This window comes from Lygodium microphyllum, chromosome 22, assembly GCF_053477565.2.
Source record: "Lygodium microphyllum isolate KBCC chromosome 22, Lygodium_microphyllum_v1.1.10, whole genome shotgun sequence".
Classification (NCBI taxonomy): Eukaryota; Viridiplantae; Streptophyta; class Polypodiopsida; order Schizaeales; family Lygodiaceae; genus Lygodium; species Lygodium microphyllum.
The window spans coordinates 100,704,161-100,729,273 of NC_141156.1; the positions used below are offsets into that span (position 1 = coordinate 100,704,161).

The window sequence follows — 25,113 nt, forward strand, 5'->3', positions numbered from 1 at the left end:
CATTGATGTACTCTTGGTTCACAGGATGCTTATGAGCTGAGTCTCATATTTGGATCTTTCTCTTTGAGCAAACACCTATTTGTGTCAGGTTTTGGCAGTTACATGAACACTTTGCCTAGAGTGTCTGGGGGTGTGCCTTTCACTGGCAGATGTTATTTTGACATGCTTCAGTGTTGAGCTCATGTTATTTTCACTGTCATTGGCCTTGCTTATGTCCGTTTCATGCCGGCTTTGGACCTAGCATTGTTTGCTTGACATTGGATCCTATTTTGGGACAATTTGCTCTCTAGACTGCATACCTGCAATTTATTACAGCAAGTAGTTATTGGTGGACTGAGGTGTACTTTTCATGCTGAAATATCCTGATTTGGTATATCGCACCTAGTACTAAGTGGGTAGCAACTTTTGGCACACTTTGCTCGCCCTTTGGACCCCGTTTTGGTCATTTTTGGGCAGTTTTTGCAGTAAAATAGCAAGCAGTTTTGGACTGTTTGGGCATTTCCACCCTGCATAATGGCGTCATCTTTGCATGATAGTGCCATCTTTAACATTACAAAGTTGGATGGTACCAACTACTCTTATTGGAAGAGTCAAATTTGGCAGGTCTTGGTGCAGAAATCTCAAATTAAGCCACTTCGGTTGAGTGGGGAGCAGGCTGAAACTATGGACAATGACGACTGGCTTGAACTTGATGAGGTATGCAAGTCCACGATTGTATTGTCTCTCACTGAACAGGTACATTATAATGTATTTGAGGAAGCACAGAGTGCATGGGATCTATGGAATAAGATCAAGAATCTTTATGATAAGAAAAGTCCGGCAAGTCAGATGTACTGGTTGAAGCAGCTTATGGATCTGCGCATGAAGGATAATGCGACTATGTCTGCTCACTTGAGCCAGTTCCATGCTATACTGAAGAACCTGACTTCGCAGGATATCACCTTTGGAGAGGAAGTAACTCCTCTTTTCTTGCTTGGGACTCTGAATGAGTCATGGGATGTTTTCCGTACTGCTCTTTGTGCCTCTAGTGCTACTCTAAAATTGGCAGATGTTGAGAGTGCTCTTCTTCAGGAAGAGGTGAATCGCAAAACCTTGGATGCCTCTCGTGGTAGTCATGCTTTGACAGTTAGAGGCAGGAATGACAGGTATGACCGTGGTAATGGCCGAGGCCGTGACTCGCAGAAGGGTCGGTCTAAATCTCGTGGCAAGTCGCGTAGTAAGTCGCGTGGGCGCAATGCAAATGTCACTTATCATCATTGTGGGAAAAAGGGCCATATTAGACCACAGTGTCATGAGTTGCGCAATGAGAAGCGTAAGGATAAGGGGAAAGATAAAGTGCAGGAGAAGTCCTCTAATCGCAGCATAGTACTTGCGAAGTCCAGCATCAAGATTGAGGAAATTAATGTCACGCAGACTGAGGTGGTGATGAGTTTATACTTGCAGCTAGTTCTTCTGATGCTTCACACTTGACTGAGACATCTAGTATGTATGCATAGTGCTGGTTATTGGATTCCGGAGCATCCTTCCATGTGACGCCTTACCGTGAGTGGTTCCACTCTTACCGCACTATATCTGGTTCAGTCAGACTTGGAGATGACAGGTCTCTTGACATTGTGGGCATGGGTGATATTCAGTTGCAGTTTTCCACTGGCAGTTCATTTTTGCTTAGGGATGTACGTCATGTACCTACGCTTATGCGCAGTCTTATGTCTGCAGGACAGCTGGATGATGCAGGATTTCATGTATGTTTTGGGGATTCTGCCTAGAAGATTACTCGTGGCAGACTTGTGCTTGCTAGAGGTGCCAAGTCTGGCAGCCTCTATCCTCTTGTTGTATCTGGGTCCTCAGTTGACCATGTTTTGGCAGTGGGTTCTGTCCCACATGTATCACTTTGGCATGCTCGTTTAGGGCACATGTCTTTGAAGGGAATGAAAATGTTATCTAGTTTGCAGTATCTTCCGCCTTTGGATTATGCATGTTTTGACTCGTGTGATCATTGTCTTTATGGTAAGCAGAATAGGTCTACGCATAAGAAATCGGGTAGGCCACGCATGAGTGAGCCCTTGGCATTGGTGCATTCTGATGTTTGTGGGCCTATGTCTTGCATGTCTATGGGTGGCGCGAAGTACTTCGTTACCTTCATTGATGATTTTTCTAGGAAAGTGTGGGCTTATCCCATAAAGCAGAAGTCCGATGTCTTGGCAGTTTTTCAGAGATGGCTTGCTCTTGTTGAGAACCAGACTGGGTATAGGCTGAAATGCCTTAGGACAGATAATGGGGGAGAATATGTCTCGCATGCTTTTGAGCAGTTTTGTGATGATAGGGGTATTAAGCGTCAGTTGACCGCCCCTTACACCCCACCCCAGAATGGTTTGGCTGAGCGCATGAACAGGACTATTCAGGAGCGTGTGCGCTCTATGCTTAGCCATGCAGGCCTACCCCAGAGTTTTTGGGCTGAGGCAGTTAGTACGGCAGTGCATGTCATAAACCGATCGTCTTCCAGTGGATTGGATTTCCAGGTTGCAGAGGAAGTTTGGGCTGGTAAGCCACCCTCTTATGCGCATCTCTGTGTCTTTGGATGTGAGGCATTCTGCCATGTGCCCAAGGACAAGAGGAGTAAATTGGATCCAAAGAGCATTAAATGCATATTCCTTGGCTATGGTGAGTCAGGAGAGATGGGCTATCGCCTATGGGATCCGTAGGCGCGGAAAATAGTACGCAGCCATGATGTCGTCTTCCATGAAGACAAGATGCATAGGCAGCCTGAGAAGGTGGTTGAGATCCGCAGAGTGATCTTTCAGGAGGAGCCTAGAGCTCTAGCACAGCCAGTAGTACAACCTGCAGCAGTTCCTCCACAGGGCCAGGGTGTTGGACAGGCAGCAGATGCTGCGATGAGATGGTCTGCTAGAGACAGACGTCCACCTGATAGATTTCAGCCCTCTATGCATTATGTTTTGGTTACAGATGCAGGAGAGCCTTTCACTTATGATGAGGCTATGTGCAGGGGTGACAGTCACTCCTGGGAGAGGGCTATGCAGTCTGAGATAGACTCCCTGCATAAGAATGAGACTTGGGATTTGGTTGCCTTGCCTAAGGGCAAGAAGGCTTTGCCATGCAAGTGGGTGTACAAGCTGAAAAGTACCCCTGGACACCCCAAGCCAGCATACAAGGCTAGATTGGTAGCAAAGGGTTTTAAGCAGGAACATGGTGTGGACTTTGATGAGGTCTTCTCTCCTGTGGTTAAGATGACCACCTTGCGCTTAGTCTTGGCTTTGGTTGCACAGCTTGACTTAGATCTATATCAGATGGATGTCAAGACGGCTTTTCTACATGGGGACTTGCATGATGAGATCTATATGGATCAGCCTAAGGGCTTTGCATAATCTGGCAGGGAGCACCTAGTGTGCAAGTTGAAGAAGAGCTTGTATGGCTTGAAGCAGGCACCTAGGGAATGGTATCATAAGTTTGATGCCTTTATGCAGTCACAGGGCTATAGCAGGAGTGCTATGGATCCGTGTCTTTACACGAAGAAAGCCCGTGATGGCAGTTTGCTTATCTTGGTACTCTATGTTGATGATATGCTGATAGCAGGGAAAGCTCATGATGAGCTAGATGCTCTTAAATCTCAGCTGAAGAAGAGCTTTGAGATGAAGGATTTGGGACAGGCCTCACCTATACTTGGGATGCGCATTAAGCGCGATAGGCATCAGGGGCTTTTGTATCTCTCACAGCGGGAGTACATTCATAAAGTCCTTGAGCGCTTCCGCATGCAGGACGTAAAGCCTATTGGCTGTCCATTACCTTCTTATGTGAAGGTATCACAGGCCGATTGTCCGCAGACAGATGAGCAGAGGGCCGAGATGGCCAAGATCCCTTATGCTTCAGCCGTGGGCAGTTTGATGTATGCCATGATAGCCACTCGTCCAGATATTGCGCATGCAGTTGGTGTTGTGGCACGCTATATGGCTACACCTGGCAGCATACATTGGGATGCCATGAAGGGTATCATGAGGTACCTGAAGGGCACAACAGATATGTGTATTTGCTATGGCAGCCAGGATACAGGGGTCGTGGGGTACACTGACTCCGATTATGCAGGACATGCAGATAGTAGGAAGTCCACTTCTGGCTATGTATTCACCTATGCTGGAGGGGCTGTCTCTTGGATGTCCAAGGTTCAGAAGTGTATGGCTTTGTCTACCACTGAGTCTGAGTATGTTGCAGCCACTGAGGCTTGCAAGGAGGCCATATGGTTAGGCCGTCTAGTTGCTGACCTTGGGATTGATGCTACACCTACACTGCATTCGGATTCTATGAGTGCCATTCAGTTGGCTAAGAATCCGGTCTTCCATGCGAAGACGAAACACATTGAGGTGAGGTATCACTTCATACGTGGTGTCATGGAGGACAGGTCTGTTGACCTTGTCAAGATCTCCACTGACGAGAATCCTGCAGATCTGCTCACGAAGAGCCTCACTACTGAGCGCTTTGCCTTCCTCGGGAGGTTGATGGGCGTTGGATGAGATGTCGCCTTTCCTCATCCCTTGTACCTATGTACATTTGTACTGTCTTTTCTTTTTCTTTTCTCTCTCACTAGGGCAGATTCGCCTTTAAGTGGGAGGTTGTTGGGGGTAAAGGTGCCTCCGCCGTGCTGCCCCGTGTATTACTACACTGACAGTACCCGCCACTGCACACTGTAGGTGGCGGGCGCTCGTCACGTCACTTTATTCTTTATTCTTTTAGTGACAGTTTGAATAAAGGAAGGCCCGGTCACACATTGTGACTGTTGGAGTTCCCATTTCTTGTCTCTCTCTTTCTTGCTCTTCCTCTCCCGCCATAGCTCGCGTGCAAGCTTCGATCCTTCTCACCTTTCACCACATTTCGGAAAGGAAGCTTGTCAAACACATATTGTGCTTTTACAAGCAAGCCACATTTGCCATACATATCCACCAATGTACTTCGACTTGCATCTCTTGGAATTAGTTTAGTACTTCCTCACAAAGTCCATAATCGACATATCTTGAAATAAGTGTAGCCCATGAGATTGCATCTCGAGTTACCAGTCTACCAAAACTCCCTGTTTTTCTCCGTCTTCAGCATAGAATGAAAGAGCAAACATAACAACTAAGTATGTACAAAGTATCAAATCACACGCACAATTTTTGGGTGGTTTTCACACCTCGAATGCGCAGCAATACGACATCCACCCCCTCTAATCCTGCGCATCCTCCGGATGGGCCAACTACCCATGATCGTTATCATTAAGATCCACAAATAGATTAATCTTTTCATTATGCATTTCCGGTAGATCAACAAGATTATCTGTCATATCATCTGTCTCTTCCATTGAAGTTTCTTCTCGTTGCTCTTCTCTTGAAAATTCTTCCAATACATAATCCTCATCATCTCTTTTCTTGAAAATCTTGATTCTTTTTCCAGCAATAGGCACTCTAAGCACTGTCCCATCCAATTTTGTCAGCTCATATGTTGCATTATCAAAGACATGTCTGACTATGTACGGCCCAAACCATCTTTTCACCATCTTCCGAAGTGCAGTATGCTGATTTTCAAGGCTGCTATCAAAGACCAATACCCAATCTCCCTCTTCTATTGCTCTAGGCCGCAAGCGATGCCTGCTATCAAACCTGTCCTTATTCCTTAGTCTAGCAACCTTCAACCTGTCAATAGCTAGCTGAATATCCTCTGGTCTCCTCTCCAACTGTCGAATCCGAAGAGCTAAGAGCTCCTCTCTTGTCAAATCCTCCTGCCAAGGTAAAACTGACCAAGCCAAAGCACAAGTCTTAATCGGCATAACAGGTTTCTGACCATACATCAACTCTGCAGGCATATATCCTATGGTAACACTATGACTCGTACGATCAGCCCATAAAGCAAATGATAGAAGTCTCGGCCATTCTCCAATCCGTCCTCTGCATGCTTTGGCTAATGCTTTCACTATTGGCGGATGCCCTCTTTCACTCTTCCCATTTCCATCTGGATTGTATGCTGTGGTTAAAGCCAACTTGATTCCTAGCTGAGAGAAAAACTCCCTAGCTTCATCTGCATCCAATTCACCACGATCCGTAGTGATCTTACCCACACAACCATACCTGCAGAAAATTTCTTCCAATAAGAACTTACACACTGCACTAGTGGTCTTCCTTCTCAAAGATCTGCCCTCAACATGATTGGTAAGATCCTCTCTAGCCAAAACAATGTATCTCATCTGCCATAGACCCATAGGCATGGTAACCAAATCAACTACCCACTTATAATGAATGCATAGCGGATAGGTCGGATGAAGCTCATCTCGATAACGCACTACTGAATACATCTGACAGTCTCTGCAAGTCTCAACAAAGTGAGAAACATCTCTATACATGCCTTTCCACCAATATTTCTCCTTGATTTTCTCATAAGTAGCCCACACTCCTCTATGACCAGCCCAAGGACTCTCATGAAACTCCCTCATCACCTGCAACTGTGTCTCTCTATCGCAGACAACCCGCAAAGGTAATCTGCCTCTTTTCTTCAGATGCTTCCAAAGAAATCCGTCCTTGAGAAAATAACCATAGGCTTTCCTTCTGATCTTCTTGAACTCTTCATCTGTCCATTCATCTCTTTTGCTTAGTGTACTAAGGTACCTGCCAATCTGCAACCAATCTCCAACATAGAGTTCTTCTATGAAAGCCACAATATCATAGACATGACAAACATGATCAATCATAGTGGCTGAAATTTCTGCATCATCCTCTTCTGCAAGTAGAGTCTCCTCATCATCATATCTAGCTCTAGACAACATATCTGCCACTAGATTATCCTTCCCTGCTATGTGTTTAAATTCCGGATTTAATGACTTGATGTATGCAACCCATCTCAACATAGCTATATCCGGAGTAGAGCAACTCGTGATCATACCAATCAATGGCAAGAAATCTGTCTCTACCACAACTGAAGCTCCAATAAAGTACTCCTTGTCACATTTGAGAGCCGTGACAATCCCCAATAGCTCCCTCTTGATTTGCGGATATCTCCTCTGTCTCTCGTTTAGGACTTTCGCCCCAAACCGAATAGCATACCTATTTCCATCTGCATCATCTTGACCCACAGCCCAACCTATGCCAATTGGACTAGTGTCAACTGTCAATACAATAGGCCTTTCACAATTATAATCCGCTTTCCTGAGAGTAGGAGCATTCTGCAATAACTTCTTCAATTTCCGCATGGCTCTAGTGTGACTCTCATCCCAATAGAATTTCTGCCCCTTTCGAAGCAGCTGATACAAACAACCTGCTATGTGTGCAAAATGAGGTATCCAAATCATATAAAACACACAAGCTCCAATGAATCTCCGTACCTCTGAAGTGGTAGAACAATACTCTGCAATCTTGCCTATAGCATTCACCTTATCAGGTGAGGGTTTCCTGCCATAATATCCACACATATGCCCAACAATGACAACCTCATTCACTCCAAAAACAGATTTTTGCCCTGAAAGTGTCAAGTTCACTTCTTCTAACCTGGCCAAAATCTTCTCACATGCTGAAATATGATCAGCCACAAAATATCTGCATCCCTGCTCATTTAGACTCTCATTCTTCTCTTCTTCTGTACACCCCTTAATGGGCACATCATCCAAAAAAGGCATGGTAAGCTGAGGTATGTAATCACGAAGGACCTTATGCATGGCATTCATCATATGCGCAACAGAATTAGTGGCACCTTGAGGCAAGGTACACATCCTGACAAGCCCAATAGGAGTTCTCATGGTGGTTATGTCCCTGCTTTCCAAAGCCAGCTGAAACTGATCATATCCTGAATACAAATCACCTAAAGAATAGATGGCACGTCCAGCAAATGCCTCTGCAAACTCATCCACAACTGGACCTATACCAACATTCCTGATAGTAACTCTGTTCACTGGCTGCATGTCCTGAATAAATCGGAGAGTACCATTCTTCTTTGGCACTATAAACCACCTGTTTGAGTATGGTGCAGATGAAGGCTCAAGGATTCCCATCCTGATTTTCTCATTCAATAAATCAATCAGCTTTGGCAAGTGTGCTTTAGGCACTAGAATAGGTAGGAGATTCCATGGGATATGAGGAATAGTAAAAATAACCATAGGAGCAACAATATCAAGATTCACACATCCAATATCATGTGGGAAAAAAGCAAATCCCCTTCCATGTCGCTCAAGCATATCCTGAAAGCATTGCTTCTCTATGGGTAGCAAGAAATCACCATTTCCAATTTTCAATTCAGCAAGAGTCTCTGCTGAAAATTTATGACCAATATGCTCCAGATTCCTCAAAATTTGCTGTTTAGCAGCCCTCTCTATTTGCTGATCACTGTCAGGTGGAAGTGGTACAGCAACCGGCTTCACCTTCTTATCCACAGTTTTGTATTTCGTGTCAACCCTGGCTTCATTATGCTCTTCTACATTACATAAATCTTGCTGTAAATCAGCAATTCTGCACTCCAATGGCTGAATATCCTCAGCCCTCTGCTCTATGGACTGCATAGGAACAGCCCCAAACTCTGAATGCTGAAATATTTCAGCAGTAAACTCTCTTGGCTGAAAGTTTTCAGCCCTCTGTCTCTCTGAAAGCTGATCATAACCAGCCGGAAACTCTGTTTGCTGAATTTCTTCAGCACTCAACACTCTTTGCTGAGTTACCTCAGCCTTAGCCTCAATCTGTGACATAAAATTTGCAATTTCATGAAACATGTCCAGGGACTGCACTAATACATTACTGTGACAATTCTGCATATCAGTTTTCAGCATATCTCCCATCTCTGTCATCGTATCTGCACAAATCACATTGTCATACATCCCATCTATGTGCTCATCATCCTCCAAAATTCCTGCATTTTTCAAATTTTTCTCCTTCCTGCATACATACTGCCTGGCAGCTCTAGGCAACCTAGAAGTCTTCTGATAGCTCATCGAACTGTTTGCTGAAATCCCAACAAAACCGGAGGAGAAAACACCGCTGCCAGGAGGCGAGAACTCCAATCTCCTCTGCTCTGTACCATTGTCGTCTCGCGAAACGGCGGTACCTAATGAAAACCCGAATCCCTCACAGTGGGCAAAGGTGCATCTCTGAGAGTATCCCTGTTTCTAACATGGTTCACACACACAGTCATAAACTGAACTGCTCTCATACCATCTTTACTGTGAATCCGTGCATAAGCACATCCATCATCCATGACCTTCGTTTCCATGCACATCTCTGTGATGAATGGCTGTCCAAGAATTATAGGATAAGAGCATGAATCCTGCACAAAGAAATGAAAATCCTCCTCTACATCACCAATAGAAACCCTGACACTAGGACAGGCAGCATACAAATCACCTGCAGTGTTATTGGCGGCTCTCATACGCCACCCATGCTCTACATCCATAGACCATCTGTTACTCTCATAAACTCCACGAACTATGAGATTAATCTCTGAACCATGATCCACCAATGCAACATAAGGCACCTGTTTCTCTCCAATCTTTACCATCGTCTCTGTAGTTGCCCTAGCCCAATGGCTCCGCGAAAAGTGACTACGCGGTATCATGACAGGCTCATCAATTTCAGCATAATGCATAGGCTGAACCCTCTTCTCTACCTGCGGAAAAACAGAAGCATTTTCAACCATAACCTCATCCTCATCCTCATCCAACTCCCCAATCAAAACTCCTTGTGTATCAGTGGTAGACAATGCATGTCTTTTCCTCTTCAAAACCTCCTGAAACTCTCTTTTTGAGATGCCCAAAATCTCAGAAATAGTGAAAGTCACCTCACTGCCAAGTATCTTATCATTAAAGATTTTCTTCATGTCTGTAGATGTCTCAATATCGGACATCAATCTAAACCCTCGCTGCTTTCTCTCTCTAGGCTCTTGCCTCTTTTCTCTCTTTTGAGCATCCTCCATCTGTCGATTTGGCCCTGGTCTTGAAGACAGTCCTGCTGTAGGTGGAGTAACAAACTCACCCCGTCTAGTCTTCTTAGCTGCACTTGGATTTTCATCATCCCTCTTACGCTTCTCCTCAACGAATACATCTGCACCATGAGACTTAGCCAAATAAGCATAAATAGAGTACCTGTCAACAGGCAAGTCCCAACCTGTCTCTGATCTGATGCTAGAGCCTGCACTAGTCAAAACAGTTTGCTGAATTTTCCCCTTGTTTGTAGTCTCCATAGCATAAGTCCATAGCGCTGACTGAGTCTCTGATCCCTTCTCAATCTGGACCCCATATGCAGAAGCATCACCTCTAGCTGTCACATAAGAAGTACGCGCAGCCATGTCATCCACTAACTTCTTCATTCCACCTTTACCAAAGTTGGTAGCAAGTGGAGCTCCTGTCTCAGTCAACCAAATCTTACCATCTTGCCCCCAATATACCAAATTCTTCCTCCTTGCATCTTGAAAAGATTCACAATCCCTGCAATGCTGATGGTCCGTACTATCGCACCAAATACATCTCCGATCTCTCCTAGGTGCACTAGGAGCACTCCTAGGTGCAGTAGGAGCACTAGAAGAAGTAGTAGGCGCAGTCGAAACAAACTGCTCTTTCAACTTTCCCACCAACTCCACTTTGACTAACTCTAGTGTCAAATCTGTTATGCCTTTGATTATGTCATCAAGAGAAGTGGGCACAGATGGAATGGATGGTTTTGGAGCAGAAGGTGTAGGCATCGGTCGTGGAACAGGAGGAATAGGTGGAGTGGAAACAGTAGGCACTGGCATAGGCCAAGAAACTGGCTGAGGAGGAGAAGAAATAACAGGGATAGAAGTAGGCATAGGAGTTGATGATGGTGTAGTTGTCATGGAACCATTCTGTAGGTGAGTCTTCCATATCCTCCTCTTGGTCAAAGTCGAGACTGCATCCTGAGCATCCTGCCAATCAGTTTTAAGACCCATAGGCTTCGTGCAGAGCAGGATTAGCAGCTTGCAAGAAAAGCTCAACTTTTTCAACATCCAATGCTCTTTGTTCAATGGCATCAAGCTGACTATACCTCTCCTCAAATTCTCGAATCAACTCCGAAGCAGCTAGACCTTTGTTTGGCATGTAGACCCACTCTCGGAATGACCGCCGAGTAGCCATACCAAAGTCCTCAAGGAAGTATTCTTCTTTCAGGGCCTTCTTAAAATCTTGCCAATGTGTATTTTGAATAAAAAGATTAGTCACTTTTGTCCTCAAAGCGGGTGTGACAAGATGAAGGAAGTACTTACTCATAAGTCCAGCTGGAACTCCAAAAAACCCCATCTTGATCTCATATGTCTTCAAATATGCTGAAACATTACGCCCGTCAAATAGCTTCTTCTCATTCTCAACTGCTTCAATAGCCTTAGTCGCGCTGTTTGCATTCTCCTGCTCCGAATAGAGTTGCCTTTGTTGAGACAACTGCTGTTGATGCAATTGTTGCTGCTGCTGCATATACAGTTGTGTCTGCTGATTTTGGAGCTGCATATACATGGACATATTCTGCAAAATCTGCTTTAGATCCTCTGTTGAAGTACTTGACACAGCAGTCATTGACGGAGCTGAAGTAGAGGCAGCTGGAATTGTAGAAGAGGCTGAAATAGAAGCTGAAGTATCTCCCATCTTGAAATTTCTGCGATGCTTTCACGTCGGGTTCACCAAAGATGTCGAAGGGTTTCGAAAGCAAAGTCGCAACCACAGAGGTCCTTGAGAAATTTCAAGATAGAAGATCAATCTAACAAGATTATATTCAATTTGAAAGCTCAATTTCAGATAATATGGGACATATAATCAGCTACATCTGATTAGGAGCATTTCCAATAAATGGCTTGACAAAAACTCATGTCAACAAAATTTTCATGTAGTGTGAATCCCTATGAAGCTTCACTTGGTTTTCATCATATCCTTTGGAACAATAGGTAGCTTGTCTCTCCCAAAGATATTCAAGACTCTTTGCTTATAAGAAAGGGCAGTTCTACCTCTTCTAAGCATAGGAAAAAGAATGGAAGGCAAAGTAGTTATATTTGGAGAAGGAATTAAGGTCATAAAGAGCTAATCAACCTCATCTGCTTCTTCACAAAGTTCTCATTAAACATTAAGGTAGTTTCCTTCATGGTTTGCTGCAGATGCCATCGATCATCCATAATACAAATCGCACATGCCGATGTTGATCACCTTTCTCATTCAGCACCTTTGTCTGCCACCTCCTGTCTTCGTGTTATCCAAAGAGCGCTTCTTTAAGACATTATTTTCATTTGCAGCACTTGACATGCATTCAGGTGTAGCTCTTTTCACACCCCAACCAATTATACCAAGATCAGTCCCACTGTTGTGGAAGCGGACACAATTGGATCATCGAAGCCACTGCTAGAAGCTTCTGTAAGACAGAGGAACTTCCAGTACCTATATTCTCCACTGTTACTCTTGCTGTTGCACCAAACACTTATTGAATACTACTCACAGCATCTGGATTAGTCTTCTTCAATGTCTCAAAAGTGTGGCATCGGGAGTTCCTGCTACAAAATCCCAATTAGAGAAGCACTGTGCATGCTCAGAACAATTGCTTCCCAAGAGAATTAGCAAAACCAATCTTTAGCTGTTTGAGTTAGGAGCCATAGATCAGTCGCTTATACAAACACATGGCCCTTCGCGGTATGGATGACATCATTCTGTACTAGAAAAGCAGATTTTCCGTGTTTCTAAAACCTTCATGGAAGAAAACATCATGGTGCAAGAAGTCAGAAACTCCAGTAAGTTCGACGGTTTTTCTTTCGGTTTATATGAAAAGAGGCTGGTGTTCTGCATTCGCCATTTGAACAAGCTGATTGTATGTAGAGAACTCAAAGTTGTCACCAAAGTCGGTGCAAATTTCGGCCCTAAGAGAGCAACCGCTGTCTGCAACGCCGATCACCTCCACATACTGGCTAAAGGAAGCGATGGAGGGGAGAATTGCTTGACTGATATCTGAGCCCCCGTCTGAGTTGAGACTCGTGAAGGCGCCATTACCATCCAGTCGCAACACCTTGAGCACGCACCTTCTCCCCCCAGATTAGCTTTTCTGCCCCCTCTTCCCCAGTGGAGCAGCCGAGTCGTTGATCCTCTAGATTGAAAAAGCTCTCTTCTTTTTCCCAGTTTTGAACAGAGCTAATTGAAATTTCTCCTGATTTATTACACCATCATCATCTCCAGCACTACTAATCTTTTTAAACAACTCATATAATGCCTCCACCTCACTAACACTGACCGATCTGCAAACCAGCTCTCCTTTTTTCCCCTCATAGATCCCCGAATGCCTGTTTCCCTACGTTTCCTTCCCTTCTCCCCCAATTAGCATCGCCTTCCTTCCTTTTCGTAATCTGTCGAATCTTCCCTGCTTTTTTTAAATCTGCTTTTTCCCTCCCTTGTTTTTAGCCACCCTTTTCTTTCCCTTTCGACAGGATTAGTGGCCCTTTTCTTTAGCTCCTATGATAGCACAAGCTTTCAAGATGCTAACAAAGGTGACACCGTCTGGAGAGACACCCTCCAGTTGCATTCGCTCAAAACATTTAAGTGCTTGGCTACCATGTCCATATTGGCTATAGCCTGCAATTAATACACTCCACAACACTACATTACGAAGTGGAAGCTTGTCAAACACATCTTGTGCTCTTAGAAGCAAGCCACATTTGACATATACATCAACCAATGCCGTGCCAACAGCCACATCTTTTTCTAGCAACCCCTTCATAGCAATCTCAGTATGAATTTTCCCAACCTTTTCTGTGGCTCCTATGCTGCCACAAGCTTTCAAAATGCAACGAAAGGTTACTGCATTTGGAGATACCCCATCAAGTTTCATCCACTCAAAACGCTTCAGTGCTTCTTCACCATGCCCGTGTTGTGTATAACCTTCAATTAGTGCACTCCAAGAGACCACATTCCGGAAAGGAAGCTTGTCAAACACATATTGTGCTTTTACAAGCAAGCCACATTTGCCATACATATCCACCAATGTACTTCGACTTGCATCTCTTGGAATTAGTTTAGTACTTCCTCACAAAGCCCATAATCGACATATCTTGAAATAAGTGTAGCCCATGAGATTGCATCTCGAGTTACCAGTCTACCAAAACTCCCTGTTTTTATCCGGTCTTCAGCATAGAATGAAAGAGCAAACATAACAACTAAGTATGTACAAAGTATCAAATCACACGCACAACTTTTGGGTGGTTTTCACACCTCGAATGCGCAGCAATACGACAACGAGGGGAGGGGGGTTTAACATCTCGAGGCCATCCCCTCACATTGTGCTGGTCCTTGGTGGTTGTTTTGGGATGGGCAACTACACAATGCAAGGGGAGGGGTTTTAAAATCTCAAGGCCCTCCCTTCGCATTATGCTAGTCCTTGGTGGTTGTTTTGGGAGGGGGGATTGCACAACACGGGGGGGGGGGGGGGGGGGTGGAGGGGGGGAACTTGAGATTTTAAAACCCCCCTCCTCGCATTGTGTGGTTCCAATGCTCAGGAAAGGGGGAGGGGGGATGCAAGCTACTATACCAAAACAATAGAAGTCCAAAGAGGGGTGCAACGAGGGCCTCATCTTATGATAGAGAGTGAGAACATACCTTAGCACAAAAATAGGGGACAAGTCTGCTCTTGGCTTGGCTCCTTATAGCCTCGGGTATTGCACACGTGGTGACTACTTGCGTATTCACTATGGCACATACGAGGATCCTCGATGGTGGACACATGGTGCCTCACTCATTTCTTCACATGCAAAAGGATCATCAAGGGTGGACACGTGGCATATGCCTTTAATTCGCACATGTGTGGGTATGTATTCTTACTGATGTGGTATCGAGTTTCATCAATACATGTAAGCATTATATATAGCACAAAATTTGATAGTCGATTGATTTTTCACTATGCACGTTGCAAGCCTCTTGAACCTCTATAGCTCTTGGCGCTCATCTATGGCGGTAAATCTCTCTTCACGCAATGCTCACACAATGGGATATTGCTGTAATGAGATGAAAGAGCACCCTTGCCTTGTGTTGTGCTAGCCTAGGTCCTGCACAATATGGGGGGATGTGAAAAAATCTCAACCTACTCCCCTCACATTGTACCATCCCCCCAACGGGAGCTATACAACGCAAGGGGGGCCCCTCCCAATCCTACAATCCCTTGCCCTCACATTGTGCAGTCCTCCTCCACTCTATTGGGAGTTGCACAATGTGAGGGGGGCCCTCCTAATGTTGTGACCCCTGTGGTCGGGGAACTACACAATGCAAGGGTGGGGGCCTCGTAATGTTGCAACCCCCCACCCTTGCATTGTGCAATTTCCTCCAGCCTTGCACAAAGCAAGGGGGGCTCCTAATTTTGGGTCCTCTTGCCCCTCTCCCCCCCCCTTATGTTCTATAGTTTCTCTATCCCTGCACAATGCAAGGGGGGGCCTCCTAATTTTGGGACCCCCTCCCTCATGTTGTGTGGGTTCAATCTCTTTTATCCCATTTCTCCTTTTTTTTTTGCCCTTTTCTCATTAGGAGTTCTAATACTATATTTGTACTCTTTCGTAGACATGGCTAGAACAAAGTAGACAACAAGGGTAGCATCATCCAAAGACCCATACATTGCATAGTAGGGAGCATCCTCTTCTGGATAGAATGTGCAGGATGATACATTGGCCCCTAGCCCAAGCTTGCAGTAGGGATTCGAATTCGGGAAGAGGATGATCCCCTTGCAAACCATAGCTCATCGTAAGCAGTACCAATAGCATACCTCAGTCCTTAAAGAGCTAAGGAGGATCATGAATCGCCATGAGCATGCAATTACAAAGATGCCATTTACCAGGATTGTTAAAGATATATGCGAAACAAATAACCTAGTCTTCTGATGGCATGCCTTAGCACTGGATTTCCTACATGAAGATGTCGAGCTTTATGGTAGAAAATTTTCAGGATTCCTAGATTATGGTAGCTCATGCCCATAGGGTGATAGTGATGCCTAGGGACTTCACATCCCTAAGGTTATTCAGGTTTAGATACTACAAGTTTCTAGTCCCACAAGGCATTACAGACAAGAAGATGAAGGGAATTTTAGAGATCCCTCCCCTCAAAAAGAGCAAGGAAAGCTAATTTATGTCATGCCCTCGCATTCCCACAACATAAGGCTAAATAACCATGAGATTGCCCAAGAAGAAAGGGAGGCCCATGAGATGGAGGTTAGGGAGGTAGAGTCTAGGTAGGTAGTAGATACTGAGGGAGAGACTGTGCAGAAAAGAGAGAGGCATATTACCATGCATGAAGACAATCATGAGGTGTTTGAGATGTTGGGACCATTTTTTGATGTTGTGCTACCTCTAAGAAGGCCACATCAACACAACAGCTCAATGCCATATGCTTTAGTGAGGAGGATATTCGAGTCCTCTCACACCTTTAAAAGGAGGTCAATGATCGTATAATGATCACAGTCTTAAGGTGCTATGAAACTTTGAAAATTTTACATGTTTTTCTCATATGCATATGGCCTAAATCTTACTATTTATTTGCTTTTGTAGCTTAATTCTTGTAAACCTTTCCTCCTCTGATGTTTAAGAGAAGGTTCTATGACACGCTATTGACAATTTTGACTTAGGAGAGAATATTGTACTGGACGTGTATCCATGGTACTGAGATTGCAATTTGGATCTTGTACAACATCTGGTTATGGTATACCATGAAAGATAAGGCCTTTTTGGTATGTTTTTTTTAGTTATCTCAAGTATTTCTTTAATTGCCAAACTTTATTGTCCTCCTTGCCTTGTAGATCTCATTCGAGCCTGATTGTTTATGATATTCCCATACAAAGATGCTTTCTAGCCAACACAACTGAAGGATACTATGATAATGTGAAGCAATAAATTCCATGAGAGGGAAAGGGAGAGCAAGAGCGAGGGAGAGAGCGAGGGAGAGAGCCAAGGCTTTGTGAGAGAAGAAGAGGAAGAGACTTGCTGCCGCCGCCGCCGCCGCCGCTGCCACCGCCACCGCCGTTGTTCGCGAAGGAGAGGAGGAGCCCTCGTTGCAAAGAGAAGCCGCCCACGCTCGCCATATCTCATTGGTGAGTCTCCCTCTCTCTTTCTTTTACTTGTTGAAGGTTTAAATCGTTCTCTTTTGTTTGTTTAGGAGAGGAAATGAAAGAGAAGGAGAGGGAGAGGGAGAGAAAGAGAGGGAGAGGGAGAGGGAGAGGGAGAGGGAGAGAAAGAGTGCATTCTCTCTCTCTCTCTCCCTTTTGCTTGTTTAATGTTTAAATTACTTTGTTTTTTGCTTGTCTAGGAGAGGAAACAAGAGAGTAAGAGAGAAAGAGAGGGAGAGGGAGAGGGAGAGGGAAAGAAAGAGAAAGAGAAAGAAAGAGAAAGAGAAATAGAGGGAGAGGGAGAGGGAGAGGGAGAGGGAGGGGGAGGAAATAGGAGAGGGAGAGAAAGAGAAAGAGAGGGAGAAGGAGGGAGAGTGCATTCTCTCTCTCCCTCCCTCTCCCTTTTGCTTGTTTAATGTTTGAATCACTTTATTTTTTGCTTGTTTAGGAGAGGAAATGAGAGAGAAAGAGAGTGAGAGGGAGAGGAAGGGGAAGGAAATGAGAGAGGGATAGAAAGAGAAAGAGAGGGAGAGTGCATTGTATCTCTCCCTCTCCCTTTTGCTTGGAGGATGTTTAAATCACTTTATTTTTTGCTTGTTTAGGAAATGAGAGAGAAAGAGAGATAGAGAGGGAGAGGGGGAAAAAGAGAAAGAGAGGGAGAGGGAGAGGGAGAGGGAGAGGGAGAGGGAGAGGGAGGGGAAGGAAATGAGAGAGGGAGAGAAAGAGGGAGGGGGAGGGAGAGGGAGGGAGGGAGAGGGAGAGGGAGAAAGAGGGAGGGAGAGGGAGAGGGAGAGGGAGAAAGAGGGAGGGAGAGGGAGAGGGAGGGGGAGGGAGGAAATGAGAGAGGGAGAGAAAGAGAACGAGAGGGAGAGGGAGAGGGTGAGAGAAAGAGAGGAAGAGAGGGAGAGGGAGAGAAAGAGAGGGAGAGGGAGGGGAAGGAAATTTAAGATAATATACATATTGATAATGGTATGCAATGTGCTTTGCATACGGCCACGTACTTCATCAAAATGAACCCAAAATTATTGTTATAGAAGAAGAAACCCTTAAATTGAGTATAGGATAATTTCTCTCAGGTCTTATGACTATGAGTAGAATTGATTGAAATAAATTTTATTATTATAGTTATAAAATTTCATAGATGGCGCATATTAATTTTAAAATGGATTACTTATACTCAAAGCCGAGATATAACAAAAAATTATCTACCGGGACAAACAAATCGTTGAGCATGATACAAGGCCGAGATATAACATCGGAAAATCTCTCGACTACTATATACAATGCAAGGTTTATGGTCAACTTGCAACTTGACGTACATCTCCATAAAGCTATCCATTTAAGCCTCGTTTGCTGTAATGTAGATAAGATGGCAAACGAAGAAGGTCTTATTGTTCAAGACCGCGAGTCGTATCTTAATCAACGTGTCCCATGTCCTTGCTCTCAATGCAAGTTGGCAATTAGATGAAAACGCCGATTGTCTATAGAACACGTACGACGATTTGGCAAGTTTCAATCTGAGATCATTGATCAGGCGATTGCAGATCTTCAGAAAACAGTAATTTGAAGTTAGCATTTTTCATGCATTGTACTCTCAAGCTAATTGAAAACCATACACAATAAGATTGGGTCTTGTTGGCAAATTTTGTATCCAGGGGGGTGATGTCTCGACCCAAGGGGGAGTACACCCTTTGCGGCCAATTAGAAGAGTTCGTGGACGTGCGATGGATGGATTGCAGGAGCCAATCGACCACTCGCAAGGCCCATCTATACAGTCAATGCTAGAGGAGACAGACAACCTTTCCGACTTGCCTACAATCTTGGAGCCTGAGATGGAGGCAATGATTGATGCATTGATTCCCATGGATGTTGAGACATCTGACCCGCTTAGAGAGGAAGCATCCATACCATTATATGATGGGTGCCGAGTATCTCGGTTGAAGACATTGCTTGCACTCTTAAGTGTGCAAGCAAAATACGGTTGGAGCGATACGAGTGTGACTGAGTTATTCAAGTACCTTGCACACAGACTTCATTGTTTTTTTTTAAAACAGTATTATATCAAACATGGATGGATTTTTCAAGGTGTTTTATGATTTTTTCAGGTTATTGAAATATCATATATTGCCACGTGCAAACACCATGCCTGAGTCTCGTGATGATGCACGACATGTTTTACGGAAGCTTGGCATGGACTACAATAACATCCATGCATGTATCAACGACTGCATATTGTTTCGAGATGAATACGAGACTATGGAGACATGTCCAAAGTGTGGTGCTCACAGGTGTTGACAGGACTTGCAAGGGCAGACCATCCCTCAAAAAGTCCTCAGACACTTTCCGCTCATCCCCCGCATAAACCACATGTTTCGCACGTGTGCCATGGCAAGCTTGACAACGTGGCATGTGCAGAATAGGTCCACGGATGGAGTGCAATGAATTTCAGTAGATTCACGCGCATGGAGCCACATTGACTCTACCTTCCCAGGCTTTGCGCGAGAGCCAAGGAATCTTCGGCTCGGTCTCGCCATGGATGGTGTGAACCCATTCGGTCTGCGCTCGACTTCTTACAGTGTGTGGCCTATAGTGCTTGTCAACTACAACATTCCTCCATGGCTTCCTACGAAGAAAGGACATCTCATCCTTAGCTTGCTCGTCCCGGGCCGCTACAAAGTAAAAAATATGGACGTGTATCTTCGTCCATTAGTCAATGAGCTTAAGATTTTGTGGGAGGAGGGGGTCACGGTGCAAGATATGAGCAGGCGCGATGGTCGGCGGTCAGCCAACGTTCGAGCCATTCTCATGTGGACGATGCATGACTTTCCGAGATTGGGAGAGTGCTCAGGTGAGCAGACCTTTGTTCTCGCCGGTAATATCTATATTTTATTTCATTCAATCAAGTATTCACTAGGTCGTGGATCGCCTTGCAGGTCTCGTTACCTCAGGTTATCATGTATGTCCATTGTGTGGGCCACAGTTAGACTCCCGAAGGTCACGAACCATGAAGAAGATGGTATATCAAGGACACGCCGCTTTCTTGCCGGAGGATCATGAACTCAGGGAAGCTTTTCTTGGACGACCTCCAGCACGTATGAATGCTGCAAGCTGGTACGAGCTGAAAATGGTAAACCCGGAATCACATCCAAATGGAATGCGACGGTTCTCAGTTTTCTACGAGTTGCCATATTGGACCCACTTACAGGTCAACCACTTGTTGGATCCCATGCATATTTTAAAAAATGTGGGCAGCTTGCTATGGGACTGCATCACAGGAAAGAGAGACACTATAGGGTCACGAATGGATTTAAAGGAGGTAGGTAAGATGGAGGCGCTTTGGCTGCAGTCGAGTGCTGAAGGGGGAGTGCAGCTTCCTTGCGCTCCCTGGATTTTGTCTACCAAAGAAGAGCGCATTGTGAAGCAAGTAATCAAGTCTATCCGCACTCCGACGGGTATGATGTGTTCTCTCAGGTCCACATTTTCTAAAGATGACCAAATGTCTGGGCTAAAATCCCATGATTGGCATAAGATATGTCAGGTTTGTGAATAGAATGGATTTTAATTAGCGTGGACATTTTGAAATTTGAAAAGTGACCATTATTCTTAATGCTTTCTCATTTGTGGCAGTTTGTCCTACCGATCGCGATCGCGGGATGCCTAACTCCAGAAATTCGCGGGGCCATTTACAAGTTGTCGACTTTGGTGCAATGGATCTCACAGAAAGAGATTAAGACGTCCTCTATTGAATCCGCAAGGCGGGGAGTAGTTGAGACAGTCTGTCTCTTTGAGAAATACCTGCCCACTAGCATGCTCACGATACAAGTTCACCTTCTTGTGCATCTTATGGACGAAGTGGAGATTGCTGGACCTGTCCATACGCAATGGATGTTCTTCTTGGAGTGCTTCATGAAAACCCTGAAAGGCTTTGTGCAACAACGATCTCGTCCGGAAGGTAGCATGGCGGAAGGTTGGTTGGTGTCAGAGGCGTTAGTGCATATCTCACAATGGCTACCAACGGTGGAACCAGACAATGAAATGCTATGGACGTTGAAGGACGATGACAGGCTGACTAGAGATGTGGTGGTTGAAAATGGGGTAGAAAAAAGAATGGATGCCTCAATGGAAGAGAAGGTGAATCGCTTTTGTATGTTGCACCATGCCTCCATGGAGACGTGGCTCGCCAAGTACCAGATTGCAAGGCAAGATCGAGAGGAAGCGCGAGCTGAATTTCGACGCAGTACGCGTCACCGACCGATTCGATATCCCGAAGGCATGGAGGAGATGCCGCGGTTTATGTCAACACAATGGTTGCATGGAGCCTTGACCGCAGCATCCAGCGAAGGGACAGAGGTCTCAATGGAGGAGTGGGAGTTCTCGAGGGGATGTAGTCCAAAGGTAATGAGGGGTTTAGAATGTGTCGTATCTAAATTTGCTTGCTACATCTAATTTGAGTGTTTCAATGTGCAGTACAAAATATATAGTGCAGCGTGGTCGCGCGGACGGCATTTTCGGGTGGAGCGTATTGACCAAATGCGCTCCACAATGGACTGTGGTGTCATGGCAAGGCTTGAGCAAGAGAGCCGGTGACGAGCAACGGATCCGAACACGGTTGTGGATGAGATGGAGTATTTTGGAAACTTGCAAAGTATTATTACGGTGGATTACCGTAGCTTCTCCATGATAATATTCGATGTGCAGTGGTTCAAAGTGGTACTTGGAGGAGCTGGCGCAACAGTTCGACGAGGTCCATCTGGATTTCTCGAAATAGATTTTGAAAAAAAATGGATGGATTTGCGCGACACCTTTGTGTTGCCGGCCCATTGTGAACAGGTACAACTAGTCATTTGCTTGCTAATTGTAATACGACATGGTTTATGTCACAATGGTTTGAAGCCGCTTTGTAAGTGTTTGTGAACAGGTAATCTTCTATCCAAATCCCCGACAACCTCGATGGTGGTATGCTATATCTTCAACTCCTTGAGGTGCGAGAGTATACGATCAAAGCGATGTTCCAGGCATAGATGAAGAAAATATGCAAATAGAGGGATCGAAATTACAAGGGGTGGAGGCCACCACAAGCTTGGAGCCCGCATCGGCTAACAATGATGGAAATACAGAAGTCGTAGAATTTTTTGAGAACGAGGCAGACTCGTTCTTTTGTGGTGACATGTCTATCGACCTTCCAGTGTATGCAGAGTTGTGTCAGGAGATTAACATGGGACCATAGAATACTTCATTCTTGGAGAATTGTATTACTCAATTCGTTGTTTAGATCTTCCATAAAGGTAGATAAGATATGCAATTTAAGAGGGATTTTTTAAAAATGATTTATATTAATGTGCTTTGTATAGTTTAAATTGATTATTCTAACATCATTTTTTATCTGTGCAGGTATCGACATTTTCAGGATTAGTCGAGGGATGAGGGATGAGGAGTTTCAGGAGATGATGGCACCCATGTCTCCAGATCAGCTCGGGAGATTCAGAGAGATGGCAGATCAGGAGCTGTCTCGTTCTTCGTCAGGGCGCTATGCTAGATCGGCTTCAGCGCGATCAGATGCTTCAACTTCGAGCAGACGATCTCGATGCTCGCGACTTGGGCCAGAGGGAGGGACTGCGACTACAGGAGGATCAGGGGGGTGCTGCTGTGGACACACGGACGCGGTGTCTCCGTCTCTTCGTTTAGCTGGAGCTCGGTCACCTCCAGGATTTGTCACACCTGTGGGGACGTCCACTCCAGTTACTCCGGCTTTTGCGCAGCCGTCGGCAGATGGCACGCCTTTTGGTGGCACTCCTTTTGGTGGCACTCCCTTTGGTGGCACCCCTTTGAGTGGCACTCCGGGAGAGGGTACCCCCGTCGGTACACCGGATGTACAGGGGTCTCCTGGATATGCCCAGGAGCGTGGACGGAGATGGGAGAGGGCCCATACACGGCACACTCCTAGGGATTATGGATACCTAGTGGATGGTAGGTCAGGAGCCATCATCATGAATGATGAGGGGAGGAGGGTGATGGCTCGCATGAGGGAGTTGTGCCAACAAGTTTTTCGGCACAACGTCCTGGATCATTGGAGGAACATACCGGAGGGGAGCAAGGAGTACATAGTAGCATCCTTGCACGAGGAGTTTCCGGTGCTAGCCGCAGTGGATAGATTCTCTACGGGCTGGATGATGGATTGCATGCGTGCATACATGTCACATAGACGATCCAACGCACGCAAGGCAATCAAGAGTGGGGCTCCAAAGCCCGAGTGGTTAGATGCAGACGATTGGCGCCGACTGAGGGAGAAGGCTACAAATTCGCTAGGACGTTGGAGTCAGTAGCGGGAGGCGGCGAGGGCACGAATCGAGGCCGGATCGGTACATCATCTTGGGAGTGGCGGCCACAGGACATATTTGGAGGACTTTGTAAGTTTCTCTTTTGTTTTGCTTATTTGTTTTTTTGAGATATTCTTTGTACTGACAATCACGTTTCTAACAGTTAGCATTTTGTTTTCTTTGCAGCACTCCATTACAAATCGCGATCCGCAAGGCCTTGAGACTCGATATGCAGAGAGGCATGGTCTCAGATCATTGATCGACCGATTGTATAGACGCGGCGGCCCAGTAAGTCACTCATCTTTCTTGTCCGTAGTTACCATGAGATATTTGAATGCATTATTGTATGGTGGATTGATATGTTGTTTCTTTTTCTGCAGAATCCGTTTGATGCTCCTTTGGAGCGGGAAGAGCTTTTGGGGGACGAGGATTTGTAGCTCGCCCTTGGATCCTTAGAGGTCACATACCTTTAGTTTTTAGTCGCCCGATCTATGTAGACATTTTCTATGTATTAGTGATATTGTTTTATGATTGTACCAATCGCATTTTATGCGATATCATGTATTTATTTCATCTATCAGTTTTATGATTTCAGTATACATTCTTTTTGTTTGCAAACGCTTTGTATGCAGCAGTGCAGAAACTATTTTGTATGGCTCTCATACATCACACAGTGCTATATGTGGCAGGGCAGCTTGTTGCCCTGCCACAAATTTTTTTTTCTCTATTACCGTCGCTATTTGCGTCGCAAATTTACTGCACGCGTCGCTATTGTCGTCGCTATAAGCGTCGCAAATTGTCTGTAACCGTCGCTATATGCATCGCATTTGCGACGTATATAGCGACGTATATAGCGACGATTCTATGGCGTCGTCAATAACGACGCTTTTTGCGACGACGGGGGCAAATTTTGTTGTTTGTATTTTCGTCACTTTAAACATCACTATAAGGTCTATATCTTGTAGTGTTTTCCTTTACCAAAACAACTATTTGGAAAAGCTAGTAAAGGGCTTCGTTGAGGCATTGATTCAAGACTATGAAATGTTGGATAGCTTCTTTGTAGAGTGTCGGAGCACGATGATGGCCATAGCTGCAGATAGAGAGTTTGTTACAATGCAAAAATGCTCTTGGAACATCTACAAATTGGGCAAAAAACGACAATGCAAGTTTACTTTTTATTAATTTAATCTTTCATAGCCTTAATAATTTTATACTTAGTCTCATTTCTATGATTTTATGTAGGGTGAGCACTTATAGCAACTTATACAGATGATAACATTCTTCTGTTTAGAGCAAAGATTGTTGAAAATCTAATCAACTACGCTTCTCATTGAAATCTCTCAATACCACATGCGTGTATGACCCTCCAGCTCCACATTTAGAACCTTGAGTCGGAATGCCATATCCCCATCCCAGTGCCATTGACTTAGATGATTTGTACTCGATTGATGACACTAACTATTTGGACACTTTAGATATAGAGAGGATGCAAAGATTGTAAATATGCTAAAATTATAGTATTCAAATAAAAAATTGCTATCTTGTACATAATCCAAAGCTTTTATAATCAAATTGCCATAATTGGAAATGGAATTTAAATAGTTTTTGTATCACTTTTTATCCTTCTTATAATTTTAGATTTGTATTTTCATGTGTACTATTGGATAGGTTGAGGCAAGACAAAAACTTGTGTAGTGTGAATGTCCTTATATAAAGTATTTCTCTCTTTC

The 25,113-nt window shown here is 44.7% G+C and overlaps 1 pseudogene; it reads right to left on the reverse strand.

Moving 5' to 3' along the window:
• Positions 1-13,418: 13,418 nt before the first annotated feature.
• LOC148017445 (putative pentatricopeptide repeat-containing protein At3g28640 pseudogene) lies at positions 13,419-13,961 on the reverse strand (annotated as a pseudogene).
• Positions 13,962-25,113: the final 11,152 nt, after the last annotated feature.